The 26,494-nt window shown below is 41.0% G+C and overlaps 2 long non-coding RNA genes across 2 annotated transcripts; both read right to left on the reverse strand.

Annotated features, from left to right (window-relative positions):
- Positions 1-5,330: 5,330 nt before the first annotated feature.
- LOC138594210 (uncharacterized) lies at positions 5,331-5,910 on the reverse strand. The gene is made up of 3 exons (XR_011308436.1): positions 5,808-5,910; positions 5,676-5,725; positions 5,331-5,450 (listed from the first exon to the last, which is right to left on the reverse strand). It is a non-coding gene; the product is annotated as an uncharacterized lncRNA (long non-coding RNA).
- A 10,298-nt stretch (positions 5,911-16,208) lies between these two features.
- On the reverse strand, positions 16,209-16,920 carry LOC138594172 (uncharacterized). Its single transcript, XR_011308429.1, has 3 exons — positions 16,852-16,920; positions 16,720-16,769; positions 16,209-16,494 (listed from the first exon to the last, which is right to left on the reverse strand). It is a non-coding gene; the product is annotated as an uncharacterized lncRNA (long non-coding RNA).
- Positions 16,921-26,494: the final 9,574 nt, after the last annotated feature.

The raw sequence follows: 26,494 nt of genomic DNA on the forward strand, positions 1-26,494 counted from the left end.
TTCGTGTGATTTGGCAATGAAACACAATTCGGGTGCAATTATCAGAACACACACACACACACACACACACACACACACACACACACACACACACACACACACACACACATTTGAAATCACAATCTATCTTTATTTGCTGTAACAGCACTGTTCATGAACCACTGATATTATTTTTCAGAGCAAAACTTTGAGTTTATTATCACATTTTTAAACATCCTTGTGTTTTTAAAAACTATTTTATAATGCTTATCATCAATGTTATTGTCAGAACCGGGTTGGAAGAAAATCTACATTGAAGTATTATCTGCACTAACAAAACTGCACCAACATTTCTTAAGTGTATGTAACTTGCTGTGCACATGTCACTCTTAACTTCTACAAGTGTTGGTGGTAGAATAGGTGCTGGAGTCTGAACTCTGTGTTTGTCTTTGGTTCTTCTTTGGTCTCTGTGATGTCTGACGGATGTCCAGAGCAGCATAATACACATCTTCATCCTAAGATTTGATATACAGAAATTGACAATATTTAGTCAATGCGTGTGCATTAAGGTGTACCAGCGAGCTATTCCAGCGAGACAACAAGCACTATAACAGGGTCCTACCCCGTGAACACCAAATGCCATCTACCAATTATAGATAACATTAGTCTCACTTTAAACTGGTAATTCAAAATGTCTGCTTGAAAATGATACATATAAAAATCGTCCAGCTTTAAATTACCTTATTCTGTCTGCCGTCAGGTCTTTTCCCATCGGCTTTAGGTTCCCTATCTGCGGACATGACACGGACAAAGCATCGTTAACCATGACAACCAACACCGGTAAAAGAAGCACTAGATAAATAAACAGGTACCTGCTTTCTGACAGAGGTGATACACCAGAACAGATGATAAGAGAGAGGAGAGAACAGCAAAGGCCGGACACAGAGAGAACAGCAGCATCCAGCACACACCACAGTCTTGAGTAATCGGGCCGTGAGGCTCACTGGAGTCTGGACAAACACAAAGTTGTGTCATTTAACTGAATCTAAGTGTATTGCTCTGATACAAGAGATGTGAAGAAAATAAACTGCTGCTGCATTCCCATTGATATCTTTGCCCCCTTTTGTTGCTGAAAGGTGAAAGAAATATTGCAACCAGGTGTCACATGTCTGTGGAAGGTGTTAAAATATAATATAATATAAACGTGCATATTGTTGATATCTAGGCACATTTTTCTCATGCGTGACGGTCATTAATTCAAATGATTACATTTACTGAAACCACAGTCACACAGAGACAGAGACAATTCTAACAGCATACTTACTGAATAGGACCCTTGTTGTCATGTTGCCGTAGCTGTAAACCCTTTCTAAAGTGATTGTTTCCCTCTCCAACACCTTTTTCTGCATAGTTCCACAGTAGTAGAGACCTTCATCAGAATCAGTGATGTTCATAATCAGCAGGTCGTAGGATTCAGAGGACTGGTTCTTCACAAAGTGGAAACGAGGGAGAGGATTCTGAACGCCTGCAGCCTCACCGGTAGGTTTAAATTCATAAGGATTTAGTTCCAGGACGAGAGGAGGCTGATTCTCATGAGAGCAGTTTCTGTACCAAACTATGAATACTCCAGTTGATGTTTTGCAGTCACAGTAGAGAGTGATGTTGTCTCCTGGTCTGACTGACACCTCCAACGCTGGTCTGGAGATCCAATCATGACTTAAGGAACCAACTCCTGTAATACAAACACAACCACAAAGCAGAGTTACTGCATGGTAGGCATGAAATATCTGTATTTATAACAATCTGATTTTAAATAATGTTATGTAAACGTACCTTGGAGAATGAGCAGAAAAATACGCAGCCCGTCCATATGTGACGACGACCTGGTGTTGAAAGACAACGAAGCAGGTGTTACGACAGGGTGTCATGCCTTGCACAGACTTTTCCATTAAAGGAAACGTAAGATGTGATTGGCTAGTTGAATGGAACTTTTTTTTCTGTGGTTGTTTTCTGTTTGATGCAAAGTGACAGCCTAGTTGAAGAGATTAAACAAGATGTATCCAGATGATACCACACTGTATTTTGCATTTGGAGGCTTTTTGATGTATTAGGTAAAAAAGAAGAGATGAAGTCATTTTTGTACAGTTTAGAGCGGCATCCTTCTCTGAGGCTCTGACAGAGGACACAGGATTTGTAAGCTGGTCAGAAGTAACATTTTAATATTATTTTCCAAAATATATGGTACAAGCAGCTATAATGACAAATTAACTTGTATAATACAGAATATTTTAGTTTTTGATTTTATGGCAACAAGGGGTCAAACCTCCAACATCTCCAAAGAGGTCAACAAGAGTTTGACCTTGAGCAAGTGTGGCAGAGCCAGGAAAAACGATGTATCCTTAAAGCTGTTCATAGGTTCGTATTAGCGATGCAACAACTGAGTATATATGCACCGATCAGCCATAACATTATGATCACCTGCCTATTATTATATAGGTCCCCCTTTTGCCACCAAAACAGCCTCGACCCATCGAGGCATGGACTCCACTACACCTCTGAAGGTGTGCGGAGGTATCTGGCACCAAGACGTTAGCAGCAGATCCTGTAAGTCCTTTAAGTTGGTGGGGCCTCCAGGGATCGGACTGCACTGCCTGTCAGCACCTGTGTCCAATCACAATTGAAGCTGTTTGTTGGCACTTACTGACTTTGTTCCCTCCTGTCTCGATCGTTGCTTGTGTCGTATGAACTCTCAGATGTACGTTGCTTTGGACAAAAGTGTCTGCTAAATGAAATTGTAACATTGTAACTCCTTGTTGTGCTCCTCAAACCATTCCTGAACCATTTTTGCAATTTGGCAGGGCACATTATCCTGCTGAAGGGGCCTCTGCCACCAGGGAATACAGTCTGCATGAACATCCACATGCATGGCAGGAGCCAAGGTTTCCCAGCAGAACGTTTCCCAAAGCATCACACTGCTTCAGCCGGCTTGCCTTCTTCCCATAGTGCATCCTGGTGCCATGTCTTCCTCAGGCACACGCACCCGGCATCCACATGATGTAAAAGAAAACGTGCTTCATCAGACCCGGCCACTTTCTTCCATTGCTCCACGGTCCAGTTCTGATGCTCACATGCACATTGTTCATGCTTTCGGCGGTGAACAGGGGTCAGCATGGGCCTGTGACTGGTCTGCCGCTACCCAGTCCCATAAGCAACAAACTGTAATGTACTGAGTGTTCTGACAGCTTTGTATCAGAACCAGCATTAACTGTATCATAAAGTAGAGCTACTGTTAGTGTAACGTGCCACGGAGGACCCAAATGCAACACACAGACAACCAGGTACAGTTCACAGTGTCTTTTACTGACAAGCTTCAGGCAGAGATACCAGCTGAAAGGAAACACAGTAAACAGCAGGCACAGACGTAATCCCTGTATTCACTCCACGGCGATAATGCATCATGGAGAAAAATCCACCAATGATGTGGTAAAACAACACACACCTCAAACTGGCAGAGAAACAGGATGACTGAACAAAGTCTCGTAGTCTGGTACAGAAGGCAGGGTATTTTACCGGGTAGCAGGTGAAAGAGAAGAGTCGGGAACAGGCAGAGTCGGCAACAGGTAATCCAATCGGGAAACGCTGGACAGTCTTGCATCAGGATGTTGAAGAACAATCTGGCAGTGTGAGTGAAACCGGAGTCTCTACAGTGGCAGAGTGATTGCAGCCAGGTGTGTGTGATTGTCCTGATTGAAGCAGAGCAGAGGGAAGCTGATGCATGGCCGAGGCAGAGAGTGAATGAATGAATGAAACCAGGAAATGGAAACTGTGACAGTTAGAAGTTAGCCACTTTCAAGCAAACAGTTAGCTTGATGTGACTTAATGCTAACATTAGCTGTTCTTAGATGCGAGCTAAGGGGTTATCAAATATGTTGTTTTAACTTTTTAGTTTTCCTGTGTGTATATGGTGAATAATGTGCCCTCAGGAACCCAACTCTGCAGTTTGTCGCTGCTGCATAGAGCCTTGAGTCTCATTGTTTTGGCTTTATGGTCACTTCAGTGGTTTAGTTCTCTCTCATTAGCATGACAACCAGACACAGCTATTTTCAGCCAGGAAAGTTACTAACTTGGACTCATTCATCAGATCAACAGAACCATGACTGCCCCTTTAAAAAAAGTTAATGTTGGTTTAAGATGAATTCAGTGATATTAGTATCTGTGATTAAAACAGAAACCTGTCTCCCTGCTTCACATCAGACTCAGCATGTGTGGTGGTTTGATCTAGATGTTTAGTTTCCCCTGATAAACAGTGAACACAGTGATGTTGTGCACCAACACCTTCATCAAGCCACTAAGCTGCAGCTTCAGTCGGCCTGCATGTTGAGCTCTGTAGCCGTATGAGGGTCTGTTTGTCACTGTGGGTTTCCTGTGAGCCTCCCTGATCTCACAGACAACATGATGTCCTTGGTTAGCTTTAATGTGAACTCTATATGGTCACTGCACGTGTTTGATACTGTATAGTCAGGGCAGTTTGTATTACATCAGCTAAAGGAGAAATTGTTTGTGTCCATAAATAAACTTGAACTACTGTAATTTTGACTCAATAACAACACACTAATGTTTTATCTAGATTATTTTATTGAGAATTTTTAAGTCATGAAGAGAAATCCTGTAAACACTAACACTACAGGCAAGAACAATATGTACGAACACCGAACTGTGTGAACAGAAAACAAAGATATAACCATTTTAAATAACACAACATTGTAATGTAGTATCATACATTTGACATATTTAATTAAACATCTAAAGGATTATGAGGCTGCCTCATCAAGGCTTCTTATTCAACTTCAGTCAGTCTGCGTGAGGGGCTGTTTCCTGCGGACATGATCACATGGGAAACAAAATGTGATTGTGGTCAACTTCATTTTCTGTTGTGTGTTGTAGATGTTGTAGGTTTGAAGTGGAGTATACTTAGCTTTCGTGTGATTTGGCAATGAAACACAATTCGGGTGCAATTATCAAAGCAAATTAAAACACACACCCACACACACACACACACACACACACACACACACACACACACACATTTCAAATCACAATCTATCTTTATTTGCTGTAACAGCACTGTTCATCAACTACTGATATTATTTTTCAGAGCAAAACTTTGAGTTTATTATCACATTTTTAAACATCCTTGTGTTTTTAAAAACTATTTTATAATGCTTATCATCAATGTTATTGTCAGAACCGGGTTGGAAGAAAAACTACATTGAAGTATTATCTGCACTAACAAAACTGCACCAACATTTCTTAAGTGTGTGTAACTTGCTGTGCACATGTCACTCTTAAATTCTACAAGTTTTGATGGTAGAATAGGTGCTGGAGTCTGAACTCTGTGTTTGTCTTTGGTTCTTCTTTGGTCTCTGTGATGTCTGACGGATGTCCAGAGCAGCATAACACACATCTTCATCCTAAGATATGATATACAGAAATTGACAATATTTAGTCAATGCGTGTGCATTAAGGTGTACCAGCGAGCTATTCCAGCGAGACAACAAGCACTATAACAGGGTCCTACCCCGTGAACACCAAATGCCATCTACCAATTATAGATAACATTAGTCTCACTTTAAACTGGTAATTCAAAATGTCTGCTTGAAAATGATACATATAAAAAACGTCCAGCTTTAAATGACCTTATTCTGTCTGCCGTCAGGTCTTTTCCCATCGGCTTTAGGTTCCCTATCTGCGGACATGACACGGACAAAGCATCGTTAACCATGACAACCAACACCGGTAAAAGAAGCACTAGATAAATAAACAGGTACCTGCTTTCTGACAGAGGTGATACACCAGAACAGATGATAAGAGAGAGGAGAGAACAGCAAAGGCCGGACACAGAGAGAACAGCAGCATCCAGCACACACCACAGTCTTGCGTAATCGGGCCGTGAGGCTCACTGGAGTCTGGACAAACACAAAGTTGTGTCATTTAACTGAATCTAAGTGTATTGCTCTGATACAAGAGATGTGAAGAAAATAAACTGCTGCTGCATTCCCATTAATATCTTTGCCCCCTTTTGTTGCTGAAAGGTGAAAGAAATATTGCAACCAGGTGTCACATGTCTGTGGAAGGTGTTAAAATATGATATAATATAAACGTGTAATTCTCGATGTCTGGGCACATTTTTCTCATGCGTGACGGTCATTAATTCAAATGATTACATTTACTGAAACCACAGTCACACAGAGACAGAGACAATTCTAACAGCATACTTACTGAATAGGACCCTTGTTGTTATGTTGCCGTAGCTGTAAACCTTTTCCTGAGTGTTTTTTTCCCTGTCAAACACCTTTTTCTCCCCAGTTCCACAGTAGTAGAGACCTTCATCAGAATCAGTGATGTTCATAATGAGCAGGTCGTAGGATTTAGAGGACTGGTTCTTCACAAAGTGGAAACGAGGGAGAGGATTCAGAACGCCTGCACCAACATTTAGTTCCAGGACGAGAGGAGGCTGGTTCTCATGAGAGCAGTTTCTGTACCAAACTATGAATACTCCAGTTGATGTTTTGCAGTCACAGTAGAGAGTAATGTTGTCTCCTGGTCTGACTGACACCTCCAACGCTGGTCTGGAGATCCGATCATGACTTAAGGAACCAACTCCTGTAATACAAACACAACCACAAAGCAGAGTTACTGAATGGTAGGCATGAAATATCTGTATTTATAACAATCTGATTTTAAATAATGTTATGTAAACGTACCTTGGAGAATGAGCAGAAAAATACGCAGCCCGTCCATATGTGACGACGACCTGGTGTTGAAAGACAACGAAGCAGGTGTTACGACAGGGTGTCATGCCTTGCACAGACTTTTTCATTAAAGGAAACGTAAGATGTGATTGGCTAGTTGAATTGAACTTTTTTTTCTGTGGTTGTTTTCTGTTTGATGCAAAGTGACAGCCTAGTTGAAGAGATTAAACAAGATGTATCCAGATGATACCACACTGTATTTTGCATTTGGAGGCTTTTTGATGTATTAGGTAAAAAAGAAGAGATGAAGTCATTTTTGTACAGTTTAGAGCGGCATCCTTCTCTGAGGCTCTGACAGAAGACTTCACAGTTATATCTCCATCGAGCTGCCATATTGAGCGATAAAAAGGGACTGGCAGATATCTGACACTGAGACACATTCAGGAAGAGAGAGAAAAAAAAGTGAAAACAAAAACTGAAGAAGCTTTGACCCAATTAACCCAATGTAGTGTGGCAAACTTGATGTCTGTATGGAAACATTTGTGATACAATGGCTGTAAAATAATACACATTTCACTGTATTCATCTCATTTTAAACCCACATCTGGTTAAAAATAAAATCCCATGATGCATTTGGTGTTGAGCTTCCATGCTAATAACATGAAACAGACAATTTAATAAGTAACTTTCAATGACTGATGAAAGCGAAACTTTAACCTGTTTGTTGTTGAATATATTGAATGGGATTTGTAAGCTGGTCAGAAGTAACATTTTAATATTAATATCCAAAATATATGGTACAAGCAGCTATGATGACAAAATAACTTGTATAAAACAGAATATTTTAGGTTTTGATTTTATGGCAACAAGGGGTCAAACCTCCAACATCTCCAAAGAGGTCAACAAGAGTTTGACCTTGAGCAAGTGTGGCAGAGCCAGGAAAAACGATGTATCCTTAAAGCTGTTCATAGGTTCGTAGTAGCAATGCAACAACTGAGTATACATACACCGATCAGCCATAACATTATGACCACCTGCCTATTATTATATAGGTCCCCCTTTTGCCACCAAAACAGCCTCGACCCATCGAGGCATGGACTCCAGTAGACCTCTGAAGGTGTGCGGAGGTATCTGGCACCAAGACGTTAGCAGCAGATCCTTTAAGTCCTTTAAGTTGGTGGGGCCTCCAGGGATCGGACTTGTTTGTCCAGCACATCCCACAGATGCTGGATTGGATTGAGATCTGGGGAATGTGGAGGCCAAATCAACACTTTGAACAAACGCCCTGTGCACTGCCTGTCAGCACCTGTGTCCAATCACACTTGAAGCTGTTTGTTGGCACTTACTGACTTTGTTCCCTCCTGTCTCGATCGTTGCTTGTGTCGTATGAACTCTCAGATATACGTTGCTTTGGACAAAAGTGTCAAAAGTTCACATCCACATGAATGGCAGGAGCCAAGGTTTCCCAGCAGAACATTTCCCAAAGCATCACACTGCTTCAGCCGGCTTGCCTTCTTCCCATAGTGCATCCTGGTGCCATGTCTCCCTCAGGCCCACGCACCCGGCATCCACATGATGTAAAAGAAAACGTGCTTCATCTGACCAGGCCACTTTCTTCCATTGCTCCATGGTCCAGTTCTGATGCTCACATGCACATTGTTCACGCTTTTGGCGGTGAACGGGGTCAGCATGGGCCTGTGACTGGTCTGCCGCTACCCAGTCCCATAAGCAACAAACTGCAATGTACTGAGTGTTCTGACAGCTTTGTATCAGAACCAGCATTAACTGTATCATAAAGTAGAGCTACTGTTAGATGTTAGCCACTTTCAAGCAAACAGTTAGCTTGATTTGACTTAATGCTAACATTAGCTGTTCTTAGATGCGAGCTAAGGGGTTATCAAATATGTTGTTTTAACTTTTTAGTTTTCCTGTGTGTATATGGTGAATAATGTGCCCTCAGGAACCCAACTCTGCAGTTTGTCGCTGCTGCATAGAGCCTTGAGTCTCATTGTTTTGGCTTTATGGTCACTTCAGTGGTTTAGTTCTCTCTCATTAGCATGACAACCAGACACAGCTATTTTCAGCCAGGAAAGTTACTAACTTGGACTCATTCATCAGATCAACAGAACCATGACTGCCCCTTTAAAAAAAGTTAATGTTGGTTTAAGATGAATTCAATGATATTAGTATCTGTGATTAAAACAGAAACCTGTCTCCCTGCTTCACATCAGACTCAGCATGTGTAGTGGTTTGATCTAGATGTTTAGTTTCCCCTGATAAACAGTGAACACAGTGATGTTGTGCACCAACACCTTCATCAAGCCACTAAGCTGCAGCTTCAGTCGGCCTGCATGTTGAGCTCTGTAGCCGTATGAGGGTCTGTTTTTCACTGTGGGTTTCCTGTGAGCCTTCCTGATCTCACAGACAACATGATGTCCTTGGTTAGCTTTAATGTGAACTCTATATGGTCTCTGCACATGTTTGATACTGTATAGTCAGGGCAGTTTGTATTACATCAGCTAAAGGAGAAATTGTTTGTGTCCATAAATAAACTTGAGCTACTGTAATTTTGACTCAATAACAACACACTAATGTTTTATCTAGATTATTTTATTGAGAATTTTTAAATCATGAAGAGAAATCCTGTAAACACTAACACTACAGGCAAGAACAATATGTACAAACACCGAACTGTGTGAACAGAAACCATTTTAAATAACACAACATTGTAATGTAGTATGATACATTTGACATATTTCATTAAACATCTAAAGGATTATGAGGCTGCCTACTTTTTGTTTGTCCTACATATACTGTATATGCTCAGTGTTGCCTGTGAGCTACAAGAGTTTCAGTTTAGTTCTTCTTCAAGGACGCCCTTACTGTGGCATCTCCTGCAGCTGGTCTCTGCCTCAGAGACACCACAATAACTTACGGATGGCCAAATGTTTTTTTCAATGACAAAATAGAGCAGGAAATGAAAACTAATGACTGCAGTAATTGAAATGCAAAGATTCAACAACAGGGACGATGCATAACAAAGGGTGCCTGGTGCTTCTGTATGACACGCATGAACAGAGTTTCAGTATTTGCAGCTTTGAGAAGAAGATCAGACTGGACCTGGACGACTGGGTTTCCACCCAGAAATATTTAATATGATCGCCGACCTTACACAGAGTGCCATTAATTCCTTAATGTTCCCTTTGACATATTTTGGCTTTGTATATTTGCAAAGTAAGAATGTGTCTAAGGTGGTTCATTAGCTGTGAATATTCTGCTGCTGTGCAGTTATAACAAATAAAGTGCTGTCTGTGCCAGTCAGTCACATGGTCTCAACTCGGCAAATCAATAAGAATGCAACATTATTTCAGATCAGTTCATTTATGAATAACTTAATTCTCAGTTATTGGACACAAGTTGGCTGATTAAGACTTGTCATGGTCCTTTGAGCTGATGTATTGTAAACTAGAATAAGTGATGTCATGTTTGTAAAACAGTACAAAGGACTATTCTGTTGTCTGTGATATGGTGAGAGTGTGTTTTTAATGGTTGGGGTTGGAAAGGGATTATTTGTTATGTTGACGCCAATTTTTCTATGAGAATTAGACTCAATGTATGTTCCATGGACAAATCACACAAAAGTAAAGGTTGCTGCTCTTCAATTGTCTTCCTCTGAGTATTCACAGCTCAGTACAGAGTGAAAATGTAGTTGTTGTTTACTTTAACCACATTGTGTTTCCCATGTGATCAGGCTCACAGGAAACCCACAGTGAAATAGCCCCTCATCTGTTCACTATGTTCAATGTTCATTACTTGAGAATGACGTCTTTATGCAAACACAAGGCACACTTTAAGGACACAAGGACACACACACACACACACCTACACACACACACACACACACACACAGTTTATCTTTATTTTTATTTGCTTCTGGTTTTCTTCATGAGCTACTAATATTTATTTACAGATGAAAACTGATTAGTTAGATTAGAAGAGTTTATTATCAACTTTTCAAACACATCATTACTTTTTATAATGCATGTTTCATTATTAATATGGAGCGAGTTTGGTTTAGAAGAAAAGCTAAATTACACCAATAAAATAAATTGACATTTTCTTATATGAGCGTAAATTGCCTTTCCTCTCTTTACATCTCTTCACATCCTCCTTGTACAGTATAGTATATGGCAGAATAGGTGCTGGAGTCTGAATTCAGCGTTCTCTTCTTCTTTGGTCTCTGTGATGTCTGAAGGATTTCCATTGCAGCAAAACACACACCTCCATCCTAAGATTTGATATACAGAAATATTTACATTCTCATTTCTAATGAATCAACATTTTCTGATGTAATATGATTTACTGAAATGCATGGTGCAACTAAAACACACGTCTTACTCATTACAATAATGATGATGACGAGTCAATAACTGCATAAGCTGTGACAGTGAGCTATGCCAACGAGACAACAAGCACAATAACAGGGTCCTACTCCTGGAACACCAAATGCAAACCACCACTTATAAATAATATTAGTCGTACTTGTATCTGGTCAATCAAATAGCGGCTTGAAAACGTTCCATACATCAGCGTCCAGCTTTAAATTACCTTATTCCAGCTGTCAGGTCTTTTCCCATCAGTTTTAGGTTCCCCAGCTGCAGACATGATCAAAGCATCAAAAACCATGACAACCAACATCGTGAAAAGAAGCACTTGATAAATATTTAGCTGAGAAAGAGAACTGAAACAGAAGATATTTGTCACCAAAGTAATGCAATGAACTTAAGAAAGGAGTGAATGGATATAAGTGTCATATACAACAGGTACCTGCTTTCTGACAGAGGTGATTCACCAGAACAGATAAGAGAGAGGAGAGAACAGCAAAGGCCGGACACAGAGAGAACAGCAGCATCCAGCACACACCACAGTCTTGCGTAATCGGGCCGTGAGGCTCACTGGAGTCTGGACAAACACAAAGTTGTGTCATTTAACTGAATCTAAGAGTATTGCTCTGATACAAGAAATGTGAAGAAAATAAACTGCTGCTGCATTCCCATTAATATCTTTGCCCCCTTTTGTTGCTGAAAGGTGAAAGAAATATTGCAACCAGGTGTCACATGTCTGTGGAAGGTGTTAAAATATGATATAATATAAACGTGTAATTCTCGATGTCTGGTCACATTTTTCTCATGCGTGACGGTCATTAATTCAAATGATTACATTTCCTGAAACCACAGTCACACAGAGACAGAGACAATTCTAACAGCATACTTACTGATTAGGACCCTTGTTGTTATGTTGCCGTAGCTGTAAACTGTTTCCTGAGTGATTTTTTCCCTGTCAAACACCTTTTTCTCCCCAGTTCCACAGTAGTAGAGACCTTCATCAGAATCAGTGATGTTCATAATCAGCAGGTCGTGGGATTCAGAGGACTGGTTCTTCACAAAGTGGAAACGAGGGAGAGGATTCAGAGCGCCTGCACCAAAATTTAGTTCCAGGACGAGAGGAGGCTGGTTCTCATGAGAGCAGTTTCTGTACCAAACTATGAATACTCCAGTTGATGTTTTGCAGTCACAGTAGAGAGTGATGTTGTCTCCTGGTCTGACTGACACCTCCAACGCTGGTCTGGAGATCCAATCATGACTTAAGGAACCAACTCCTGTAATACAAACACAACCACAAAGCAGAGTTACTGCATGGTAGGCATGAAATATCTGTATTTATAACAATCTGATTTTAAATAATGTTATGTAAACGTACCTTGGAGAATGAGCAGAAAAATACGCAGCCCGTCCATATGTGACGACGACCTGGTGTTGAAAGACAGCGAAGCAGGTCTTACGACAGGGTGTCATGCCTTGCACAGACTTTTTCATTAAAGGAAACGTAAGATGTGATTGGCTAGTTGAATGGAACTTTTTTTTCTGTGGTTGTTTTCTGTTCGATGCAAAGTGACAGCCTAGTTGAAGAGATTAAACAAGATGTATCCAGATGATACCACACTGTATTTTGCATTTGGAGGCTTTTTGATGTATTAGGTAAAAAAGAAGAGATGAAGTCATTTTTGTAAAGTTTAGAGCGGCATCCTTCTCTGAGGCTCTGACAGAGGACTTCACAGTTATATCTCCATCGAGCTGCCATATTGAGCGATAAAAAGGGACTGGCAGATATCTGACACTATGACACATTCAGGAAGAGAGAAAAAAAAAAGTAAAAACCAAAACTGAAGAAGCTTTGACCCAATTAACCCAATGTAGTGTGGCAAACTTGATGTCTGTATGGAAACATTTGTGATACAATGGCTGTAAAATAATACAGATTTCACTGTATTCATCTCATTTTAAACCCACATCTGGTTAAAAATAAAATCCCATGATGCATTTGGTGTTGAGCTTCCATGCTAATAACATGAAACAGACAGTTTAATAAGTAACTTTCAATGACTGATGAAAGCGAAACTTTAACCTGTTTGTTGTTGAATATATTGAATGGGATTTGTAAGCTGGTCAGAAGTAACATTTTAATATTAATATCCAAAATATATGGTACAAGCAGCTATGATGACAAAATAACTTGTATAAAACAGAATATTTGAGTTTTTGATTTTATGGCAACAAGGGGTCAAACCTCCAACATCTCCAAAGAGGTCAACAAGAGTTTGACCTTGAGCAAGTGTGGCAGAGCCAGGAAAAACGATGTATCCTTAAAGCTGTTCATAGGTTCGTATTAGCGATGCAACAACTGAGTATACATACACCGATCAGCCATAACATTATGATCACCTGCCTATTATTATATAGGTCCCCCTTTTGCCACCAAAACAGCCTCGACCCATCGAGGCATGGACTCCACTACACCTCTGAAGGTGTGCGGAGGTATCTGGCACCAAGACGTTAGCAGCAGATCCTGTAAGTCCTTTAAGTTGGTGGGGCCTCCAGGGATCGGACTGTGCACTGCCTGTCAGCACCTGTGTCCAATCACACTTGAAGCTGTTTGTTGGCACTTACTGACTTTGTTCCCTCCTGTCTCGATCGTTGCTTGTGTCGTATGAACTCTCAGATGTACGTTGCTTTGGACAAAAGTGTCTGCTAAATGAAATTGTAACATTGTAACTCCTTGTTGTGCTCCTCAAACCATTCCTGAACCATTTTTGCAATTTGGCAGGGCACATTATCCTGCTGAAGGGGCCTCTGCCACCAGGGAATACAGTCTGCATGAACATCCACATGCATGGCAGGAGCCAAGGTTTCCCAGCAGAACGTTTCCCAAAGCATCACACTGCTTCAGCCGGCTTGCCTTCTTCCCATAGTGCATCCTGGTGCCATGTCTTCCTCAGGCACACGCACCCGGCATCCACATGATGTAAAAGAAAACGTGCTTCATCAGACCCGGCCACTTTCTTCCATTGCTCCACGGTCCAGTTCTGATGCTCACATGCACATTGTTCATGCTTTCGGCGGTGAACAGGGGTCAGCATGGGCCTGTGACTGGTCTGCCGCTACCCAGTCCCATAAGCAACAAACTGTAATGTACTGAGTGTTCTGACAGCTTTGTATCAGAACCAGCATTAACTGTATCATAAAGTAGAGCTACTGTTAGTGTAACGTGCCACGGAGGACCCAAATGCAACACACAGACAACCAGGTACAGTTCACAGTGTCTTTTACTGACAAGCTTCAGGCAGAGATACCAGCTGAAAGGAAACACAGTAAACAGCAGGCACAGACGTAATCCCTGTATTCACTCCACGGAGATAATGCATCATGGAGAAAAATCCACCAATGATGTGGTAAAACAACACACACCTCAAACTGGCAGAGAAACAGGATGACTGAACAAAGTCTCGTAGTCTGGTACAGAAGGCAGGGTATTTTACCGGGTAGCAGGCAAAAGAGAAGAGTCGGGAACAGGCAGAGTCGGCAACAGGTAATCCAATCGGGAAACGCTGGACAGTCTTGCATCAGGATGTCGAAGAACAATCTGGCAGTGTGAGTGAAACCGGAGTCTTTATAGTGGCAGAGTGATTGCAGCCAGGTGTGTGTGATTGTCCTGATTGAAGCAGAGCAGAGGGAAGCTGATGCATGGCCGAGGCAGAGAGTGAATGAATGAATGAAACCAGGAAATGGAAACTGTGACAGTTAGAAGTTAGCCACTTTCAAGCAAACAGTTAGCTTGATGTGACTTAATGCTAACATTAGCTGTTCTTAGATGCGAGCTAAGGGGTTATCAAATATGTTGTTTTAACTTTTTAGTTTTCCTGTGTGTATACGGTGAATAATGTGCCCTCAGGAACCCAACTCTGCAGTTTGTCGCTGCTGCATAGAGCCTTGAGTCTCATTGTTTTGGTTTTATGGTCACTTCAGTGGTTTAGTTCTCTCTCATTAGCATGACAACCAGACACAGCTATTTTCAGCCAGGAAAGTTACTAACTTGGACTCATTCATCAGATCAACAGAACCATGACTGCGCCTTTAAAAAAAGTTAATGTTGGTTTAAGATGAATTCAGTGATATTAGTATCTGTGATTAAAACAGAAACCTGTCTCCCTGCTTCACATCAGACTCAGCATGTGTGGTGGTTTGATCTAGATGTTTAGTTTCCCCTGATAAACAGTGAACACAGTGATGTTGTGCACCAACACCTTCATCAAGCCACTAAGCTGCAGCTTCAGTCGGCCTGCATGTTGAGCTCTGTAGCCGTATGAGGGTCTGTTTGTCACTGTGGGTTTCCTGTGAGCCTCCCTGATCTCACAGACAACATGATGTCCTTGGTTAGCTTTAATGTGAACTCTATATGGTCTCTGCACATGTTTGATACTGTATAGTCAGGGCAGTTTGTATTACATCAGCTAAAGGAGAAATTGTTTGTGTCCATAAATAAACTTGAGCTACTGTAATTTTGACTCAATAACAACACACTAATGTTTTATCTAGATTATTTTCTTGAGAATTTTTAAATCATGAAGAGAAATACTGTAAACACTAACACTACAGGCAAGAACAATATGTACGAACACCGAACTGTGTGAACAGAAAACAAAGATATAACCATTTTAAATAACACAACATTGTAATGTAGTATCATACATTTTACATATTTCATTAAACATCTAAAGGATTATGAGGCTGCCTCATCAAGGCTTCTTATTCAACTTCAGTCAGTCTGCGTGAGGGGCTGTTTCCTGCGGACATGATCACATGGGAAACAAAATGTGATTTTGGTCAACTTCATTTTCTGTTGTGTGTTGGAGATGTTGTAGGTTTGAAGTGGAGTATACTTAGCTTTTGTGTGATTTGGCAATGAAACACAATTCGGGTGCAATTATCAGAACACACACACACACACACACACACACACACACACACACACACACACACACACTTCAAATCACAATCTATCTTTATTTGCTGTAACAGCACTGTTCATGAACTACTGATATTATTTTTCAGAGCAAAACTTTGAGTTTATTGTCACATTTTTAAACATACTTGTTTTTAAAAACTATTTTATAATGCTTATCATCAATGTTATTGTCAGAACCGGGTTGGAAGAAAATCTACATTGAAGTATTATCTGCACTAACAAAACTGCACTAACATTTCTTAAGTGTGTGTAACTTGCTGTGCACATTTCACTCTTAAATTCTACAAGTGTTGGTGGTAGAATAGGTGCTGGAGTCTGAACTCTGTGTTTGTCTTTGGTTCTTCTTTGGTCTCTGTGATGTCTGACGGATGTCCAGAGCAGCATAACACACATCTTCATCCTAAGATTTGATATACAGAAATTGACAATATTTAGTCAATGCGTGTGCATTAAGGTGTACCAGCGAGCTATTCCAGCGAGACAACAAGCACTATAACAGGGTCCTACCCCGTGAACACCAAATGCCATCTACCAATTATAGATAACATTAGTCTCACTTTAAACTGGTAATTCAAAATGTCTGCTTGAAAATGATACATATGAAAAACGTCCAGCTTTAAATTACCTTATTCTGTCTGCCGTCAGGTCTTTTCCCATCGGCTTTAGGTTCCCTATCTGCGGACATGACACGGACAAAGCATCGTTAACCATGACAACCAACACCGGTAAAAGAAGCACTAGATAAATAAACAGGTACCTGCTTTCTGACAGAGGTGATACACCAGAACAGATGATAAGAGAGAGGAGAGAACAGCAAAGGCCGGACACAGAGAGAACAGCAGCATCCAGCACACACCACAGTCTTGTGTAATCGGGCCGTGAGGCTCACTGGAGTCTTGACAAACACAAAGTTGTGTCATTTAACTGAATCTAAGTGTATTGCTCTGATACAAGAGATGTGAAGAAAATAAACTGCTGCTGCATTCCCATTGATATCTTTGCCCCCTTTTGTTGCTGAAAGGTGAAAGAAATATTGCAACCAGGTGTCACATGTCTGCGGAAGGTGTTATAATATAATATAATATAATATAAACGTGCATATTGTTGATATCTAGGCACATTTTTCTCATGCGTGACGGTCATTAATTCAAATGATTACATTTACTGAAACCACAGTCACACAGAGACAGAGACAATTCTAACAGCATACTTACTGAATAGGACCCTTGTTGTCATGTTGCCGTAGCTGTAAACCCTTTCTAAAGTGATTGTTTCCCTGTCCAACAGCTTTTTCTCCCCAGTTCCACAGTAGTAGAGACCTTCATCAGAATCAGTGATGTTCATAATGAGCAGGTCGTAGGATTCAGAGGACTGGTTCTTCACAAAGTGGAAACGAGGGAGAGGATTCAGAATGCCTGTAGCCTCACTGGTATGTTTAAATTCATAAGGATTTAGTTCCAGGACGAGAGGAGGCTGGTTCTCATGAGAGCAGTTTCTGTACCAAACTATGAATACTCCAGTTGATGTTTTGCAGTCACAGTAGAGAGTGATGTTGTCTCCTGGTCTGACTGACACCTCCAACGCTGGTCTGGAGATCCAATCATGACTTAAGGAACCAACTCCTGTAATACAAACACAACCACAAAGCAGAGTTACTGCATGGTAGGCATGAAATATCTGTATTTATAACAATCTGATTTTAAATAATGTTATGTAAACGTACCTTGGAGAATGAGCAGAAAAATACGCAGCCCGTCCATATGTGACGACGACCTGGTGTTGAAAGACAACGAAGCAGGTCTTACGACAGGGTGTCATGCCTTGCACAGACTTTTCCATTAAAGGAAACGGAAGATGTGAAGTTGAATGGAACTTTTTTTTCTGTGGTTGTTTTCTGTTCGATGCAAAGTGACAGCCTAGTTGAAGAGATTAAACAAGATGTATCCAGATGATACCACACTGTATTTTGCATTTGGAGGCTTTTTGATGTATTAGGTAAAAAAGAAGAGATGAAGTCATTTTTGTACAGTTTAGAGCGGCATCCTTCTCTGAGGCTCTGACAGAGGACACAGGATTTGTAAGCTGGTCAGAACTAACATTTTAATATTATTTTCCAAAATATATGGTACAAGCAGCTATAATGACAAATTAACTTGTATAATACAGAATATTTTAGTTTTTGATTTTATGGCAACAAGGGGTCAAACCTCCAACATCTCCAAAGAGGTCAACAAGAGTTTGACCTTGAGCAAGTGTGGCAGAGCCAGGAAAAACGATGTATCCTTAAAGCTGTTCATAGGTTCGTATTAGCGATGCAACAACTGAGTATATATGCACCGATCAGCCATAACATTATGATCACCTGCCTATTATTATATAGGTCCCCCTTTTGCCACCAAAACAGCCTCGACCCATCGAGGCATGGACTCCACTACACCTCTGAAGGTGTGCGGAGGTATCTGGCACCAAGACGTTAGCAGCAGATCCTGTAAGTCCTTTAAGTTGGTGGGGCCTCCAGGGATCGGACTGTGCACTGCCTGTCAGCACCTGTGTCCAATCACAATTGAAGCTGTTTGTTGGCACTTACTGACTTTGTTCCCTCCTGTCTCGATCGTTGCTTGTGTCGTATGAACTCTCAGATGTACGTTGCTTTGGACAAAAGTGTCTGCTAAATGAAATTGTAACATTGTAACTCCTTGTTGTGCTCCTCAAACCATTCCTGAACCATTTTTGCAATTTGGCAGGGCACATTATCCTGCTGAAGGGGCCTCTGCCACCAGGGAATACAGTCTGCATGAACATCCACATGCATGGCAGGAGCCAAGGTTTCCCAGCAGAACGTTTCCCAAAGCATCACACTGCTTCAGCCGGCTTGCCTTCTTCCCATAGTGCATCCTGGTGCCATGTCTTCCTCAGGCACACGCACCCGGCATCCACATGATGTAAAAGAAAACATGCTTCATCAGACCCGGCCACTTTCTTCCATTGCTCCACGGTCCAGTTCTGATGCTCACATGCACATTGTTCACGCTTTCGGCGGTGAACAGGGGTCAGCATGGGCCTGTGACTGGTCTGCCGCTACCCAGTCCCATAAGCAACAAACTGTAATGTACTGAGTGTTCTGACAGCTTTGTATCAGAACCAGCATTAACTGTATCATAAAGTAGAGCTACTGTTAGTGTAACGTGCCATAGGACCCAAATGCAACACACAGACAACCAGGTACAGTTCACAGTGTCCAATCGGGAAACGCTGGACAGTCTTGCATCAGGATGTCGAAGAACAATCTGGCAGTGTGAGTGAAACCGGAGTCTTTATAGTGGCAGAGTGATTGCAGCCAGGTGTGTGTGATTGTCCTGATTGAAGCAGAGCAGAGGCAAGCTGATGCATGGCCGAGGCAGAGAGTGAATGAATGAATGAAACCAGAAAATGGAAACTGTGACAGTTAGAAGTTAGCCACTTTCAAGCAAACAGTTAGCTTGATGTGACTTAATGCTAACATTAGCTGTTCTTAGATGGAAGCTAAGGGGTTATCAAATATGTTGTTTTAACTTTTTAGTTTTCCTGTGTGTATATGGTGAATAATGTGCCCTCAGGAACCCAACTCTGCAGTTTGTCGCTGCTGCATAGAGCCTTGAGTCTCATTGTTTTGGTTTTATGGTCACTTCAGTGGTTTAGTTCTCTCTCATTAGCATGACAACCAGACACAGCTATTTTCAGCCAGGAAAGTTACTAACTTGGACTCATTCATCAGATCAACAGAACCATGACTGCCCCTTTAAAAAAAGTTAATGTTGGTTTAAGATGAATTCAGTGATATTAGTATCTGTGATTAAAACAGAAACCTGTCTCCCTGCTTCACATCAGACTCAGCATGTGTGGTGGTTTGATCTAGATGTTTAGTTTCCCCTGATAAACAGTGAACACAGTGATGTTGTGCACCAACACCTTCATCAAGCCACTAAGCTGCAGCTTCAGTCGGCCTGCATGTTGAGCTCTGTAGCCATATGAGGGTCTGTTTTTCACTGTGGGTTTCCTGTGAGCCTTCCTGATCTCACAGATAACATGATGTCCTTGGTTAGCTTTAATGTGAACTCTATATGGTCACTGCACATGTTTGATACTGTATACTCAGGGCAGTTTGTATTACATCAGCTAAAGGAGAAATTGTTTGTGTCCATAAATAAACTTGAGCTACTGTAATTTTGACTCAATAACAACACACTAATGTTTTATCTAGATTATTTTATTGAGAATTTTTAAATCATGAAGAGAAATACTGTAAACACTAACACTACAGGCAAGAACAATATGTACAAACACCGAACTGTGTGAACAGAAACCATTTTAAATAACACAACATTGTAATGTAGTATGATACATTTGACATATTTCATTAAACATCTAAAGGATTATGAGGCTGCCTACTTTTTGTTTGTCCTACATATACTGTATATGCTCAGTGTTGCCTGTGAGCTACAAGAGTTTCAGTTTAGTTCTTCTTCAAGGACGCCCTTACTGCGGCATCTCCTGCAGCTGGTCTCTGCCTCAGAGACACCACAATAACTTACGGATGGCCAAATGTTTTTTTCAATGACAAAATAGAGCAGGAAATGAAAACTAATGACTGCAGTAATTGAAATGCAAAGATTCAACAACAGGGACGATGCATAACAAAGGGTGCCTGGTGCTTCTGTATGACACGCATGAACAGAGTTTCAGTATTTGCAGCTTTGAGAAGAAGATCAGACTGGACCTGGACGACTGGGTTTCCACCCGGAAATATTTAATATGATCGCCGACCTTACACAGAGTGCCATTAATTCCTTAATGTTCCCTTTGACATATTTTGGCTTTGTATATTTGCAAAGTAAGAATGTGTCTAAGGTGGTTCATTAGCTGTGAATATTCTGCTGCTGTGCAGTTATAACAAATAAAGTGCTGTCTGTGCCAGTCAGTCACATGGTCTCAACTCGGCAAATCAATAAGAATGCAACATTATTTCAGATCAGTTCATTTATGAATAACTTAATTCTCAGTTATTGGACACAAGTTGGCTGATTAAGACTTGTCATGGTCCTTTGAGCTGATGTATTGTAAACTAGAATAAGTGATGTCATGTTTGTAAAACAGTACAAAGGACTATTCTGTTGTCTGTGATATGGTGAGAGTGTGTTTTTAATGGTTGGGGTTGGAAAGGGATTATTTGTTATGTTGACGCCAATTTTTCTATGAGAATTAGACTCAATGTATGTTCCATGGACAAATCACACAAAAGTAAAGGTTGCTGCTCTTCAATTGTCTTCCTCTGAGTATTCACAGCTCAGTACAGAGTGAAAATGTAGTTGTTGTTTACTTTAACCACATTGTGTTTCCCATGTGATCAGGCTCACAGGAAACCCACAGTGAAATAGCCCCTCATCTGTTCACTATGTTCAATGTTCATTACTTGAGAATGACGTCTTTATGCAAACACAAGGCACACTTTAAGGACACAAGGACACACACACACACACACACACACGCACACACACACACACACAGTTTATCTTTATTTTTATTTGCTTCTGGTTTTCTTCATGAGCTACTAATATTTATTTACAGATGAAAACTGATTAGTTAGATTAGAAGAGTTTATTATCAACTTTTCAAACACATCATTACTTTTTATAATGCATGTTTCATTATTAATATGGAGCGAGTTTGGTTTAGAAGAAAAGCTAAATTACACCAATAAAATAAATTGACATTTTCTTATATGAGCATAAATTGCCTTTCCTCTCTTTACATCTCTTCACATCCTCCTTGTACAGTATAGTATATGGCAGAATAGGTGCTGGAGTCTGAATTCAGCGTTCTCTTCTTCTTTGGTCTCTGTGATGTCTGAAGGATTTCCATTGCAGCAAAACACACACCTCCATCCTAAGATTTGATATACAGAAATATTTACATTCTCATTTCTAATGAATCAACATTTTCTGATGTAATATGATTTACTGAAATGCATGGTGCAACTAAAACACACGTCTTACTCATTACAATAATGATGACGAGTCAATAACTGCATAAGCTGTGACAGTGAGCTATGCCAACGAGACAACAAGCACAATAACAGGGTCCTACTCCTGGAACACCAAATGCAAACCACCACTTATAAATAATATTAGTCGTACTTGTATCTGGTCAATCAAATGGCGGCTTGAAAACGTTCCATACATCAGCGTCCAGCTTTAAATTACCTTATTCCAGCTGTCAGGTCTTTTCCCATCAGTTTTAGGTTCCCCAGCTGCAGACATGATCAAAGCATCAAAAACCATGACAACCAACATTGTGAAAAGAAGCACTTGATAAATATTTAGCTGAGAAAGAGAACTGAAACAGAAGATATTTGTCACCAAAGTAATGCAATGAACTTAAGAAAGGAGTGAATGGATATAAGTGTCATATACAACAGGTACCTGCTTTCTGACAGAGGTGATTCACCAGAACAGATAAGAGAGAGGAGAGAACAGCAAAGGCCGGACACAGAGAGAACAGCAGCATCCAGCACACACCACAGTATTGCGTACTCGGCTCACTGGAGTCTGGACAAACACAAAGTTGTGTCATTTAACTGAATCTAAGTGTATTGCTCTGATACAAGAGATGTGAAGAAAATAAACTGCTGTTGCATTCCCATTAATATCTTTGCCCCCTTTTGTTGTTGAAAGGTGAAAGAAATATTGCAACCAGGTGTCACATGTCTGTGGAAGGTGTTAAAATATAATATAATATAAACGTGCATATTGTTGATATCTAGGCACATTTTTCTCATGCGTGACGGTCATTAATTCAAATGATTACATTTCCTGAAACCACAGTTACACAGAGACAGAGACAATTCTAACAGCATACTTACTGAATAGGACCCTTGTTGTTATGTTGCCGTAGCTGTAAACCTTTTCCTCAGTGATTTTTTCCCTGTCCAACACCTTGTTCTCCCCAGTTCCACAGTAGTAGAGACCTTCATCAGAATCAGTGATGTTCATAATCAGCAGGTCGTAGGATTCAGAGGACTGGTTCCTCACAAAGTGGAAACGAGGGAGAGGATTCAGAACGCCTGCAGCCTCACTGGTATGTTTAAATTCAGCAAGATTTAGTTCCAGGACGAGAGGAGGCTGGTTCTCATGAGAGCAGTTTCTGTACCAAACTATGAATACTCCAGTTGATGTTTTGCAGTCACAGTAGAGAGTGATGTTGTCTCCTGGTCTGACTGACACCTCCAACGCTGGTCTGGAGATCCAATCATGACTTAAGGAACCAACTCCTGTAATACAAACACAACCACAAAGCAGAGTTACTGCATGGTAGGCATGAAATATCTGTATTTATAACAATCTGATTTTAAATAATGTTATGTAAACGTACCTTGGAGAATGAGCAGAAAAATACGCAGCCCGTCCATATGTGACGACGACCTGGTGTTGAAAGACAGCGAAGCAGGTGTTACGACAGGGTGTCATGCCTTGCACAGACTTTTCCATTAAAGGAAACGTCACATGTGATTGGCTAGTTGAATGGAACTTTTTTTTCTGTGGTTGTTTTCTGTTTGATGCAAAGTGACAGCCTAGTTGAAGAGATTAAACAAGATGTATCCAGATGATACCACACTGTATTTTGCATTTGGAGGCTTTTTGATGTATTAGGTAAAAAAGAAGAGATGAAGTCATTTTTGTACAGTTTAGAGCGGCATCCTTCTCTGAGGCTCTGACAGAGGACACAGGATTTGTAAGCTGGTCAGAAGTAACATTTTAATATTATTTTCCAAAATATATGGTACAAGCAGCTATAATGACAAAATAACTTGTATAATACAGAATATTTTAGTTTTTGATTTTATGGCAACAAGGGGTCAAACCTCCAACATCTCCAAAGAGGTCAACAAGAGTTTGACCTTGAGCAAGTGTGGCAGAGCCAGGAAAAACGATGTATCCTTAAAGCTGTTCATAGGTTCGTATTAGCGATGCAACAACTGAGTATATATGCACCGATCAGCCATAACATTATGATCACCTGCCTATTATTATATAGGTCCCCCTTTTGCCACCAAAACAGCCTCGACCCATCGAGGCATGGACTCCACTACACCTCTGAAGGTGTGCGGAGGTATCTGGCACCAAGACGTTAGCAGCAGATCCTTTAAGTCCTTTAAGTTGGTGGGGCCTCCAGGGATCGGACTGTGCACTGCCTGTCAGCACCTGTGTCCAATCACAATTGAAGCTGTTTGTTGGCACTTACTGACTTTGTTCCCTCCTGTCTCGATCGTTGCTTGTGTCGTATGAACTCTCAGATGTACGTTGCTTTGGACAAAAGTGTCTGCTAAATTAAATTGTAACATTGTAACTCCTTGTTGTGCTCCTCAAACCATTCCTGAACCATTTTTGCAATTTGGCAGGGCACATTATCCTGCTGAAGGGGCCTCTGCCACCAGGGAATACAGTCTGCATGAACATCCACATGCATGGCAGGAGCCAAGGTTTCCCAGCAGAACGTTTCCCAAAGCATCACACTGCTTCAGCCGGCTTGCCTTCTTCCCATAGTGCATCCTGGTGCCATGTCTTCCTCAGGCACACGCACCCGGCATCCACATGATGTAAAAGAAAACGTGCTTCATCAGACCCGGCCACTTTCTTCCATTGCTCCACGGTCCAGTTCTGATGCTCACATGCACATTGTTCACGCTTTCGGCGGTGAACAGGGGTCAGCATGGGCCTGTGACTGGTCTGCCGCTACCCAGTCCCATAAGCAACAAACTGTAATGTACTGAGTGTTCTGACAGCTTTGTATCAGAACCAGCATTAACTGTATCATAAAGTAGAGCTACTGTTAGTGTAACGTGCCACAGGACCCAAATGCAACACACAGACAACCAGGTACAGTTCACAGTGTCTTTTACTGACAAGCTTCAGGCAGAGATACCAGCTGAAAGGAAACACAGTAAACAGCAGGCACAGACGTAATCCCTGTATTCTCTCCACGGAGATAATGCATCACGGAGAAAAATCCACCACTGATGTGGTAAAACAACACACACCTCAAACTGGCAGAGAAACAGGAGGACTGAACAAAGTCTCGTAGTCTGGTACAGAAGGCAGGGTATTTTACCGGGTAGCAGGCAAAAGAGAAGAGTCGGGAACAGGCAGAGTCGGCAACAGGTAATCCAATCGGGAAACGCTGGACAGTCTTGCATCAGGATGTCGAAGAACAATCTGGCAGTGTGAGTGAAACCGGAGTCTTTATAGTGGCAGAGTGATTGCAGCCAGGTGTGTGTGATTGTCCTGATTGAAGCAGAGCAGAGGCAAGCTGATGCATGGCCGAGGCAGAGAGTGAATGAATGAATGAAACCAGGAAATGGAAACTGTGACAGTTAGAAGTTAGCCACTTTCAAGCAAACAGTTAGCTTGATGTGACTTAATGCTAACATTAGCTGTTCTTAGATGCGAGCTAAGGGGTTATCAAATATGTTGTTTTAACTTTTTAGTTTTCCTGTGTGTATATGGTGAATAATGTGCCCTCAGGAACCCAACTCTGCAGTTTGTCGCTGCTGCATAGAGCCTTGAGTCTCATTGTTTTGGTTTTATGGTCACTTCAGTGGTTTAGTTCTCTCTCATTAGCATGACAACCAGACACAGCTATTTTCAGCCAGGAAAGTTACTAACTTGGACTCATTCATCAGATCAACAGAACCGTGACTGCCCCTTTAAAAAAAGTTCATGTTGGTTTAAGATGAATTCAGTGATATTAGTATCTGTGATTAAAACAGAAACCTGTCTCCCTGCTTCACATCAGACTCAGCATGTGTGGTGGTTTGATCTAGATTTTTAGTTTCCCCTGATAAACAGTGAACACAGTGATGTTGTGCACCAACACCTTCATCAAGCCACTAAGCTGCAGCTTCAGTCGGCCTGCATGTTGAGCTCTGTAGCCGTATGAGGGTCTGTTTTTCACTGTGGGTTTCCTGTGAGCCTTCCTGATCTCACAGACAACATGATGTCCTTGGTTAGCTTTAATGTGAACTCTATATGGTCACTGCACATGTTTGATACTGTATAGTCAGGGCAGTTTGTATTAGATCAGCTAAAGGAGAAATTGTTTGTGTCCATAAATAAACTTGAGCTACTGTAATTTTGACTCAATAACAACACACTAATGTTTTATCTAGATTATTTTATTGAGAATTTTTAAGTCATGAAGAGAAATACTGTAAACACTAACACTACAGGCAAGAACAATATGTACAAACACCGAACTGTGTGAACAGAAACCATTTTAAATAACACAACATTGTAATGTAGTATGATACATTTGACATACCTCATTAAACATCTAAAGGATTATGAGGCTGCCTACTTTTTGTTTGT

The sequence above is a fragment of the Semicossyphus pulcher genome, unplaced genomic scaffold (assembly GCF_022749685.1).
Source record: "Semicossyphus pulcher isolate SPU_LCO1_2020_fin unplaced genomic scaffold, fSemPul1.0.p SCAF_17, whole genome shotgun sequence".
NCBI classification, from domain to species: domain Eukaryota; kingdom Metazoa; phylum Chordata; class Actinopteri; order Labriformes; family Labridae; genus Semicossyphus; species Semicossyphus pulcher.